The sequence below is a fragment of the Cyclopterus lumpus genome, chromosome 9 (genome assembly GCF_009769545.1).
Source record: "Cyclopterus lumpus isolate fCycLum1 chromosome 9, fCycLum1.pri, whole genome shotgun sequence".
Classification (NCBI taxonomy): domain Eukaryota; kingdom Metazoa; phylum Chordata; class Actinopteri; order Perciformes; family Cyclopteridae; genus Cyclopterus; species Cyclopterus lumpus.
This window is the reverse complement of record NC_046974.1, coordinates 12,607,628-12,619,752: the sequence shown is the minus strand read 5'-3', so window position 1 is coordinate 12,619,752 and position 12,125 is coordinate 12,607,628.

The window sequence follows — 12,125 nt, the reverse complement described above, 5'->3', positions numbered from 1 at the left end:
AAAAAAACTCCACTCATACCATACTCAATGACCAAAACCATTAGTTGAGGCAGGTTTGCAAGTGAAGAATTTCCCTCATTTTCACACTCTTTTTGCGTGCAAATGTGGTATGCAGACATATACGTAAGCAACAACTCACTGCTTTTGTTGGGCCTCCGTCAAGCCCATTCATGTTATGAACTAGAGTCATACGTGTGTAAGCAATTTGTCATCCTTCTGCGGGAAATTGGGCAGATTCCATAATCCCGGAGGCCTTCCCGGCACATGGGCGCACATAAATTATTTGCGGCATCTTTATGACTTAATCTGTACTTAATAAGTTGTAAGCATTTTGATTTTATCTCTAATTTGTTTCTCAAAGTTTGTTCATGACATCTTGTTCCTATTCCTTTCATGATCCACTTATAGACAATCCTCTGTCGTTCTCACACACACACTCATACTTCCGCGTTTTTATTAGAAGTATACCGACATATTTACATATTCTACAGAGGCATATTCTCAATGTGACTGCTTCTGGAGGCTTTCCCGCCCTCTCCAGAGGGTCCTTTCAGCCCCGGGGCTGCTGTAGTGATGGGATTAGGGAAGGCCTGGAGCGTGTCCAAGTCTGGAGCCGAGCAGGACCGTGCTCCGACGACCCACCAACCTCAATGCTATTGTCCTGCTTCCCAGCGACTCACTCCAGGTGCCAGTCAATAGAGAAGATGCTCCAAACTTTCCCAGGAATGAGACAGACTGACTAAAATAATTCCTTTAGCGGCACAAACTTCGCTGCTCCCCACCTCCTTCACTGCTACCACCAACTCACAGAGAACCTGAAAAGGAGACTATCATCAAAATAAAGGCAGAGGGGATGTCTTTCTTGCTCTTTCTCTCTATTCTCTTGCTCTCTCACTCACTCTTTTAAACTTAATTTCCCCTTTTTTGGGAGGGTGTGGGGGGCAGTGGGAGGACAGTTGTTTTGTCTCCCTCCATTGGCTGATTTACATCTCCACAGCTTCTCTATCAAAGTGCCCATTGTCGGTTCTGACCTATGAAAATTACAGAGGACATTGGGGGCCTTTCTCCTGACAGGTTTGCTAGCACACAGACAAGTGAGCGGACACACACATGCATGCACACACACACACACACACACACACACACACACACACACACGCAGTATAAAACACATCCTCAAGATACACTCTACACTATTTTGTTTATTCAGATTTTACACAGACGCTCATAGCGTAACCCACTGTGGCCCTTTTTCTAAACACCCAAAGATGACAGAAAGGATGGAGGGGGGATGGAGGACAGGGACGGAGGGAGGGAGGGACGGGTCATCTAGGAATAAGGGAGAGGCATCCATTTGCACACCAATTGTTTTTCCTTCTCTCTGAGCCAGGAGAAGAGAAAGACCACGTTTCTCCCTCTGAGACCACCGCCCCCCTCCCCCTCCCCCACCACCAACCCCTCCTCCCTCCTTCCCTCCCTCCTCTGTGAAAACAGCGTGAATGGAGAGTCACATTCAGTGGGGATGAATGGGATGGAGTGGAAATGGGTAGGGGGTCATTCTGACCACCGCAGCCCTCCAATGCCAGAGCCACATGTGCAGCATATTAACATATGAAGCCTTGTCACTGCTGTGTCCACCCTTCCAACTGACCTCATTCATATTCAATCTCTCTCACACATATACCCCCCCCCCCCCCCCCCCCCCCCCCCCCCACACACACACACACACACACACACACACCTCCACACACCACACACACACATACAAAAACACACAAACACACAAACACATGGAGCCTTTGGGTCAGGTGTGATGCCATTTTATCACTAGAAATCTCTGGGCGGCTTATAGGGATTGTGCAAAGGGTGAACTTATGGTCAAAAAGGACACAAGAATTGCAAAGGGGGAGTGGGGCCAGTAGCAGGCAAGTGGGACTGATGCCAAAAACGTAGATTTAAAAAAAAAGAAGAAGAGAAAAACAGAATGAGCCCCACAATAGCAATAAAAGGCAAAGCTCCCACCACCGGAATTAAAAGAGGAACTGTGCAGCAATCTGCAAATGCAAAAAACATTGAACTGTAGTTAAGCAAATTGGAAAAACAAGTGCAAAAAATGTGTGGAGAGGGCCAAAGAAAACGTACCTTGGGCCCTCGCTGCACAGGGACCTTTTTTAGACTGCCTTTCCTGTTAGACTTTCCGTCATCGAGACAGTGCGTCACACGCAGGGAGTCTGCAAGCCCAAAAGATGTTAACCCTTTGCAAGCTAAACAGCAGCTTTCCTGAGCAGTGCTCCACGGGGCCTGTTCGCACACTGTCTGCTAGGTCTGGTATGTTTGGACTGAGCCTCTTACTACTCCACCATACTCCACTGAGGCTCTAATCTGTTTTACAGCACAGAGGATTAATGATCATGTTACAGCTTCTACCTCTCTGGAGGGCTTGTCTACTGTTTACAAAAAAAAGTTTGGTTTGCGGCCAACTGGCACATGTTAAGTTGTGGCAGCCTTAAACAATTGCATGGTAATATATTAATATCATAATATGAAAAAAGCAGCACCTCTCACCTCGGTGCTTACTGCCTGCATGTTGTGTATGTGTGTGTGAGTCTGTGTGTGTGTTCTGGTAGGGGGCTGGTTATTAATCACTGCCTGAGAGCTGGCATCAGGCAGCCAGTAAACGTTAATTAGGACCAGCCAATGGCCAGGCCAGTGTCATTAGCTAATTGAGTTTGTTTATGTGTTTGTGTTTGGGGGGACAGCATGAAAAAGAAAAAAAGAAGAGAGAGTGTGTGGAGAGAGGAAGTTGGGAGGCGGAGGGGGCGGGAGGAAGGAGGGAAAGGTGTGGGCTTGTCTTATCCAGTGCTCAGTTGTGGTGACATGTCCTTCAGCTCAATCCATAGGGAGAAAGAGAGAGGGAGAGAGGGATGGAGCAATGGAGCAATGGAGCAATGGAGAAGGAGCGAGGATAGAAATACAGCCCCCCACCAGTGTCTCAGGAACCTGAGGCCTCAGCGACAGCCGGAAACTTTCTCCACAGGCAAGTCGTGGAAAGTAAGACAAGCTTTCCCCCAACCTACGATTTTTTTTTCCAGATCCATCATGTTGTATCCCTCCACAAGCATGTGTCTTTTTGGATTCACACACGCGCACATGCATAGAGTTGAAGCACGTAAACATACACGCATTAACACGCACATACTGTATGTGAGCTCATGCTCCCTCCAGTCTCTCCCTTGTGTGTGTTTCACACGCCACCTCTGCTGCCTCCCTGGGGTGTTTCAAGTGATGCTGTGTGTAGAGAGCAACCATGCCTCAGCGCTGCATGGTCTCAGACGGCCTGGTGTGGGTGGCTGTGGTCATGCCTGTTGAGTCCGCCTGACCACCACATGATGAATCACATCCCTACGACATCCAACATGACAAACACACACACACACACACTTGCTAACCCACCAGTTCTCAGCACAGCTCAGAGAGGTCCTAGCAGGAGAAACAACTGTCCTCTTCCCTCGTCGTGCATGGAGATTATTTTTAACAAGCCAACAGAGCTCTCAACAGCAGTACGGAGAGCAGGAAAAGCAGAAAATCCACCAAAGAGCAAAGGGGAGGAGGGAGTAAGCTGAGCCGCAGCCCTCTGCTGTCAGGGTCTCTCTTCTTCTCTCTCTGTGATTTGTGCCCTTGGCCAGGTCCGATTCATGTCCCACAGATAGCTCAGCTCATGCCCCAGTAGGCTTGTTAGAGCAGTTGAATGAACGCCTACATGTAAGGATTTCGCCCAAAAGCTAGGACAAAAACAACAACAAGAAAGCAAATCCATGCGGACAGACGACAAAGTGAGACATTGCCCAGTTTGTTTTGTAACTTTCTGCTGCTGCTTTTTATAGGCAGCACAGCGGTCATTGAGATCATTGCTGTCTGCTGTTTGAAACACTTCCAATTTCAATTACAGTTTGTGGTACAAAAGAGGAAGAAATCCAATTTGAGTAAAGCCTCAAATGTACTCGTCCTATTTCTCCTCTCTGCTTTGAGGGGTTTGTGTTACATCAAACAGAAAACAACAAACTCACAATGAAACTGCAAAATGCCTCTGTTTATCATTTGTATAGAAGTACGTTTGCCTATGTCCATGTGTTTTACAGCAAAAATAATGTGAAAAGTCTGGGCCAAGTATTAATTTTCATCTAACGAAATCTTCCATCCATCTATCCATTTTCAATACCGCTTATCCTCATTAGGGTCGCGGGGGCGCTGGAGCCTATCCCAGCTGACATAGGGCGAAGGCAGGGGACACCCTGGACAGTCCGCCAGTCCATCGTAGGGACATACAACCATTCACTCTCACATTCACACCTATGGGCAATTTAGAGATCAATTACCCCACAGCATGTCTTTGGACTGTGGGAGGAAGCCGGAGAGCCCGGAGAGAACCCACACAGCCACGGGGAGAACATGCAAACTCCACACAGAAGGACCGCTCCGACTGGGAATTGAACCCACGGCCCTCTTGCTGTGAGGCGACAGTGCTAGCCACTACACCACCGTGCAGCCCTAACGAAAACTTGAAAAAGTTAAATTAGGCACCCCAGTCCAAATTCATATCTCTGTAATGTAACTACTTAAGTACAAGCTGCTTTTATAAATCAATCTCACCCAATGCAGCAATTAGGTATTGACTCATCTCTTGTTCAGTCTAAATTAAGCAGAGATTTTGTTTGGCAAAGTCTATTCTATTCATTGACAACTGATGGTTCACAATCAGGCTAGAAACTGTCATCTCAAGAAAACCCCAGAGCTCCCTTTTCCCCACAGTATTCATTCTCCAGAAATAGTGATTAAAACAAATTACAGCACAGTAGAACTACCCCGGTTAGGACAGGTTTAATGCTGACACCAATTCATGTGTGTAAATTGTGTTCTGAGTGCGTGCTTGTGCAGCTGTGTGTGTCCCATTTCAATTCATCTGACATAAAGCTGCCTCTAAATGTGTTCACCACACTATTTGGTGTACTTTCTAACTGCTAATAGACCACCAGGGACTCCGCTTAGCCAATCACCTGCAAGCTTGCACTCCTGAGTGGAGAACAGCACTCTTCCAGTGAATAGGGTGAATCGTGGTGAGGGAAAAAAAACGACAACAACGAACAAAAATAGAAAAAGAATGAGAAAATCAGCCATCAGAGAGGTATATTACTGTTACCATGGCACCTTGGTATGTTAAAGAGCAGAGAGCTAAGCTAACCTGCCTCCCCCCACCTGCCCCAATGCTCCACCATCCCTCTCCTCCAGCACACCTTTTACATGCCCTGGAGGTGTATTGGAGCGCTTGGTGGAGCACATCCATGAGAGATGCTCTAAGCAGGGGTGGAGAGACACTTCCAGCTGGATGCTGGGATCCAGGGAAGAAGCTCTAAAATTAGCCCCAGCATGGGGTGCAGAACCAGGGGAGCGGGGGTGGGGTTGAGGGAGGGAGGGAGGGAGGGTGGAAGACGAGTAAAGAGAATGAGGGTGAGAGACTTGTGGGGGAGAAGGAATGCAGTAAGGCAGAGGTGGGCGGAGAGGGTGGTGACAGCACACAGCTACCGAGACGCCTCTCTGCACATTCACTAGGCTGTGGCAAATTAAATGTCTGAACTAGCACTTCATAAATATACAGGCATACATACACCTCTCCACACACAAGTATGCATGTTCATAACACCGGCTCTCACACATCCGCACATTCACTCCCAATCACACGTACAGAATACATACAGTACGCACACACACACGAGCAAAGCATACAAATACCACATCATTAAATAATTTGCTCATTGTGAGATCACTGGGTGGCTATGCTGGGGCTTAAACTCCATGAATGGTGCAGTGTCAATGGGCATCTGTGTCCCCGTGTCCCACTTAGTCCCCTGCCGAGGAGCCCAACCTGCTGCTCAGTGTGGGAGAGCAGAGGGCAGATGGGTAGAGTCCGATTATAGAGTTGTCTGACCTCTCTCACAGGCAGCGCACTGTGCTCTGTGCCCAGGGCCAGCACAGAAAGAGTGTTTGTTGTTGGTATTAGGAGCTAAACGGCTTACCGGTTAGCAGACGTGCTCCTAGAGGGTCGAGCACATAGTTTTGACTTGCTGCCAGGCTCTGAGAACCGAGGCCATTCAGGGGCGCTTCACCGGGCTAAAAGGGGAAAGGGAAAATGAGAGGTGGGTGGAAGAAAGACTTAACTATAATTAAGCGTTACAGGTTTGCATAAATTGGATGCTGTGCTTCAGCAAGGGAGAAGATATACTTTTACAACTGTAACCATTCAACTTACTTACACATTCCAGTATCTTGATTCAAATTTTGTTATGACCAAGTGTCCGATAAGACAACTTGTTATCACTTGTGTGTCACTCCGGCAACATCTATAAACATTAAGATGAAATTGAACACTCAGTGAAAACCTTTTAGCTGGGCCGAGGCACATCTCTAGTCCTGTGCCACTCAATTGACTTACTTCCTGTTGGGGCTCTCCACTTCCTGTCTGGGTTTGATGTGTCTACAGGGACCGCCCACTGCACATCAGAGACCTCTGAAGTTGACAGAAGGTAGCAAATACATGTCAACATGTTCGTCAGCTAAACTATTCAATGTGCGCTGCATGCGGCTGTGCATGTTTATTATAATAAGTGGTGTATATGGATAGTACATGCCTGAAGAACACAAAACTGACAGCTTCTGTTATTTCTGTGGATTTTGCTACAATTAATTCTATGTACAAACCACATCTAACATAAGTACACAAGCTAAAAAGCAAACTGCACACAGATTAAGTTGAAGTACTGCTAACAGACTGTGTCAACTGTGAGCGCAGGCCGAGATGAAAAAGGCTACAGTAATCCCCTCCAGCCTGTCGATTTCCCTAATCTCCTCCTTTTGTTGTTGCTGGAGCCCAGAGGAGGGTGTGACAGGGTCAGGGGTGAAAGCTAAGAGCCTAGATGGATGGAGGAGGAGCAGACAGATGAGGTTTCATGCCCTGAGAAGTCTCTGTGCCTTTGGCTGAAACCCCGATTCCACTGCAGCCCTCCTTCCCTCCGCCATGCAAGAGATAAGAGTAAAAGAGGAGGGACCTTATGGAAACACAAACAGGTTTTGGAATCACAAGGGTCAAGGGTCAACAATAACCTCCAGCGGTGAACTCCTATCCATATTGTACATCTCATCACACATTATCTCATACACATACACGTCCTCTGACTAAAGTCATTTATTGCCTTTTTTCAAAGTGTTGGTCTGTAGAACATCTATGAATTCCTTCACAGAGGAATTCCGTGTATTAGATGTTTTGCTCTTCTATTATTTTGTCAAACTAGTTTCAAACTTGTTTTGACAACTGCAGGGGCAGCATAGTCGCAAGGCAAAGTCCTAGAAGGACTGAGACTGTTAATACTTGATAGAAATATCTCCCGAATGCAGACTGACAGGACACAAGACAACTAAAGGTGAAAGACAGAGAGTGTGACGTCTTGGCTTATACACCCACAAGAATGCCCATACTTTTCTTGCCCTCCTCCATTTTTGAGGTGTAAAGTTCCCTCCCTCCAGCCAAATACCTTTGGGATTATTACCGCGCAGTCTGAAACACGCCTGGCCAAAAGACCTACCCGTAAACTGTGTAAAAACAACATCCGAGCCGGGGCGCTGGAGAAATCCCCGGCCTTTATGTGAGAGGTGACTGGAGGAGATGAGGTTGCACTAGCATGTCTTCTCCTCTGTGACCCTGGGGGTTGATGGGTTGAGAACAGTGGCTGGCATTGTTTGCCTGTAATACCCCCCCCTCCACCCTGCCTTCACTTCACCCTGTACCCCATCCAGCTGAAGATCGAGTTAACTCTTGCCTGCGGTCACTCCACCTCGCAGGAACTCTATCCTGCACGGCTCTGTATTTCTCTCCTGGGCCGGCCGGCAAGAGGTTAAAACTTCAGCCCCTTTTCTCATATGATTCATTACCACTAGAGCCTGGCTGAGGATGAATAAAAGCCCAAAGAGAGAGCTGCTGCACCATTGCAGGCAGATATCAATCACCCTGTGTGCTAAAAGTGTGTGCTTTCATACTAAGAATTAATGTGCAAATGTATTCCTTTGGCTTTTTATAATTATCAGTTGTATGTGTCAATGCTTCAGAGTTTGTGATAATGTGCACGTAATTGTACGTCTGTAATGCACAAGCGTGTGTTACAGAATACATGTACAGAGGGGAGAGGTTCCTTTGTCTTTTTCCCAATGCTGAGGGGCAGAACAGGGGAGCAGGGCTGGGCCAGCAACTCATAAATCACAGGAGAGGATGGAGAGTAACAGCTCAAATTAAGATAAAACCCCCTTAATTATCAGCTAAACAGCCTGGTGTCCCCTCTCTCCCTGGGCTATCTGTCACCCAGCAAGCAGGCCCAGTCACCAGAGGACAGGCTTTACTGCTCCTCACACACAGAGTGGAGCTGCTGACAAACACACACAAACAAACACACACACACAACCCACACACACTATCTCTCTTACCCTCTTTCAAATGCATGTATTCTTTCTTTTTTTCATATAAAACAAGCAAAACTACACTGGTGCATCTTGGTTCACACACACCACTATTCGACATGTGGCTGTCAATCAAATTAACTTGTACATACCACCTCTTTGCATCTGTTAACTACCCTCCACACCCACACACACACATGCACATTCTCTCCTCCCCCTTTTCTCTCTTTGCTTATTCACCGTGCCAATTATCATTACCCTAATGACTTCTCAATGGCCCTTAGTCCTCTCCCTCTTCAAAGGCTATCTCTACCATGTCTTCCTCTCTCTCTCACTTTGCACAATGAGATGTCCTGAATTGTGTGCCAGCAGTGACACACACTCTCTCACACACACACATACACTAACACAAACACACACATACACTAACACACACGCACACACACGCACACAAGCAGCTCCTCTTGCCTTCCCTGGAGGTGCATTTTGAGGCAGTGAGTGGGGAAGTTTGTAGGTTTGAGTCTACTCAAAGCTGGAGAGCATGGTTGAAGCACACTGATACAATCTGCTTGTGTGAGCGGGGGGGGGGACATATTTGTGTCAGAGGAAAATACAGAGAGAGATGAAAAGAGGAGAAAAGAGAGCGAGAAAGAGAGAGATAGGGTGAAGAGAAAAGGAGAGACCAAAGAATTCTATTTTGGCATTTATGGTGTTTGAGTGTCCTTTTTTTTTTTTTTTTTACCAACTCTTCTTCTTTTTTCCCCTCTTCACTTCTCTTGGAGGCAGTGTATTGATTTTATATTAGGCCTGAGCTACCATCTGGCTGCTTTTCATTCCTCTGTTTTTATAAAGCATGGGGAACAGAGAGAGAGAGAGAGATCGAAAGAGACCGGACTCAGAATTCATTATGCGTTAAATAAAGACAGTGAGAGAAAGGGGAGCATACAGAGTAGTGTGGGTATGTGTGTGAGACAGAGATATTGTGTGTGTGTGTGTGTGTGTGTGTGTGTGTGTGTGTGTGTGTGTGTGTGTGCGTTTGTGTTTGTGTGTGTGTGTGTGTGAGTGTGTGCGTATGTGTGTGTGTGTGTGTGCTTCAGTACATGTTAATGTTTTATAAGCATTATCTGTGTGTGTTATGTGTTGTATTCATGTATGTGTAGAAGCAATAGTGGGCAAACAGACTGCCAAGCTACGAAGTACAAAAAGCTCAATTTGACAGTAGTCCCCTGCATTTTCAGAGAGATCTCTTCATGAACACTCACACCCCGCCACCCCCAAAGTCCCCTCAAACTTTTCTTCATGGATGTCCCATCTACAAATAAGTGAAGAAAAAGGAACCTGATAGTCCCCAAGAGAAGAATGTCTTTCCCTGAGAGCCACACATCTCCCTCCATCTTTCCTTCCCTTTTCCCTCCCCATCCCAGGAGCACGGTAAACAAGCACAGCGCCTTTTGTCATTCAATCCTATCATCCATTGATTTGTTTCATCAATGTGTGATTGTCTGATGACAAATATTTAACATCCTGCCACAGTATTGATCTGAATACTCTGAGTGAAAATGGAATTGAGGATATTTTTCTTAGGTCAAGCTCGTATTTGCCCTCTGTCTGGTGTACATTCTGCAAAATGCATGCATTGTTTCCATGTCTTTACTGTAAATTATTGTCTAGATGGGATGCATCTGAAGCTGTAAAGTGGTACATTGATTTTCATATATATTTAAGGTAAAATTGCTTTTACAGTGCTCAATGTTTACGGAGTTAAATCAGTTTTGGAAGAGTTAAGAGTCCAAAGAAATAGGCATAGGAAACCTCCTAAAGGTTTACACTAGAGTTCATGATTTGAGTTTAAAATGTATTAATGAGTCGTCAAATAGTAAGACAATCCAAATTACAACAATTACAGATGTGAGCATTAATAGTTGATTGGTTCTTCTGGTGCGCCTTCTGGGTAAAATTATTTATAATATATCAATATGGAAACGCAACAAAATAAAACATGCTGTCTTATATCGCCTGCACTGAGGTCCAGGACTGTTCTATGATTAATGGTAGGGGACGCGCCCCACTAATTGTGGTTCCTGACACAGGCACACGTCCCCAGACAAAGCAGGACAGGGCTGGAGCAGTGTGCCATGCTCAATCACCTTTCAGCAGAAAGCCTGAGTGCTGCTCTGGGGGTTTCAGAGGAAAGAGAGGTCACAGGATATCTGGTGATGACAGTAGAGGAGAGCTCAGAAGAGACACAAGTATCTAACCAACTGTGGGAAGTATAGGGAACATTTGAGGTTTGGGAATACGGCTGTGATGGGATTTTACCAGAGACAAACAGAGAAGACAGAGTAAGAGAAACTAGAGGTAGACCGTCCTCACCTAGTAAATCTTTCATTTACTAGGTCCTCTTTTATCCTCACTGGATTATCCTCATTGGATTTTAATGTAAGTCTGCTTCTGGTCTGTGTAACTACATGCACCTGTTGCAGCAATATTAAATCATTACAAAGGCGTTATTTAAATGCTTTTGGAATTATGCAAAGATATATTTTATATTTTACAACACAAATTAAAAAGTATGTAATTTAACTCCCAGATCCAATAAATCCAAGGAGTTGTTTTAATATACTGAAACTACAATTTTACAACATGGGTAAACATTTTTGTCTAATGAACCATGGTCTCTGTAAAGGCAGAATAATTGGACCCATGATGCAAATGCTTTGTGCCTCTCTTCCACCTGCCGGCATTTTGAGAGGACAGATGGAAGTCATGAATTGGCTGCAGCGAGGGACCCCAGACACTCAGCTCTATCAAGAAATCCCTTTATAGGGGGGAGGGAGGCAGACTGTTTTCATATTGTGTCTGTCAGCAAAGAGGGTACAATGGGATAGCCCTCAGAAAGACAAGTTCACTGCTCTGTTGTGGTCTGTCAACATGTACTTCAATAACTTTAGATGGGTGATGAGAGCCCAATACTTTCGATCACTTTCACATGTGTGCAGTCAATGTCTCTACTTTCAATTGATATTCATGTTTGTGTTTATGTGTAATTAAGTGTGTGCAAGCATTTGTGTAGATGCATGTATGAACATTTCCTAATTGTACCTTCACAGCCCTATCATCCTGGGTCCAAGTCATTCAGGCAGAGCCCCCTTTGGCCTCCTAGGCCCCCCAGGCCCCTGTGAGCTTCCCACAAAAAGTCCACAATGCTATTCAAACAATAGGCCGAGGGACAAAGAGCACATTTACACAAGTGGAGCCTTCTTTGAAAGCAAAAAGGCACTGTTTGGAAGATTTCCAAACCTTTCTGCCCCCCCAAAAAACAGAATCCCGGTTGCCCCTCCACTCCCCACCTCTCAATTCTTTGGCTTAAAAAAAAGTTCACCATTCCAACGATGGAGACGTGGGAGCCAAATATACTACACCAAGCCCAATCCCACCCGCCAATCCACAAGCACCCCCAATTTAGCCAAACCCCCTCTTTACAGGACAAAAGCCCTTTAGAGGCCGAGTGTATGTGAGGGCTCTGGTGGATACCATAGTGGCTTAAAGACCGTGGAGGCCTTTAAGAGACACTTCTTTTACTCCCAGTCTCCCTTCATTTCTCCCTCCTTCTCTCTCTAAGGCAG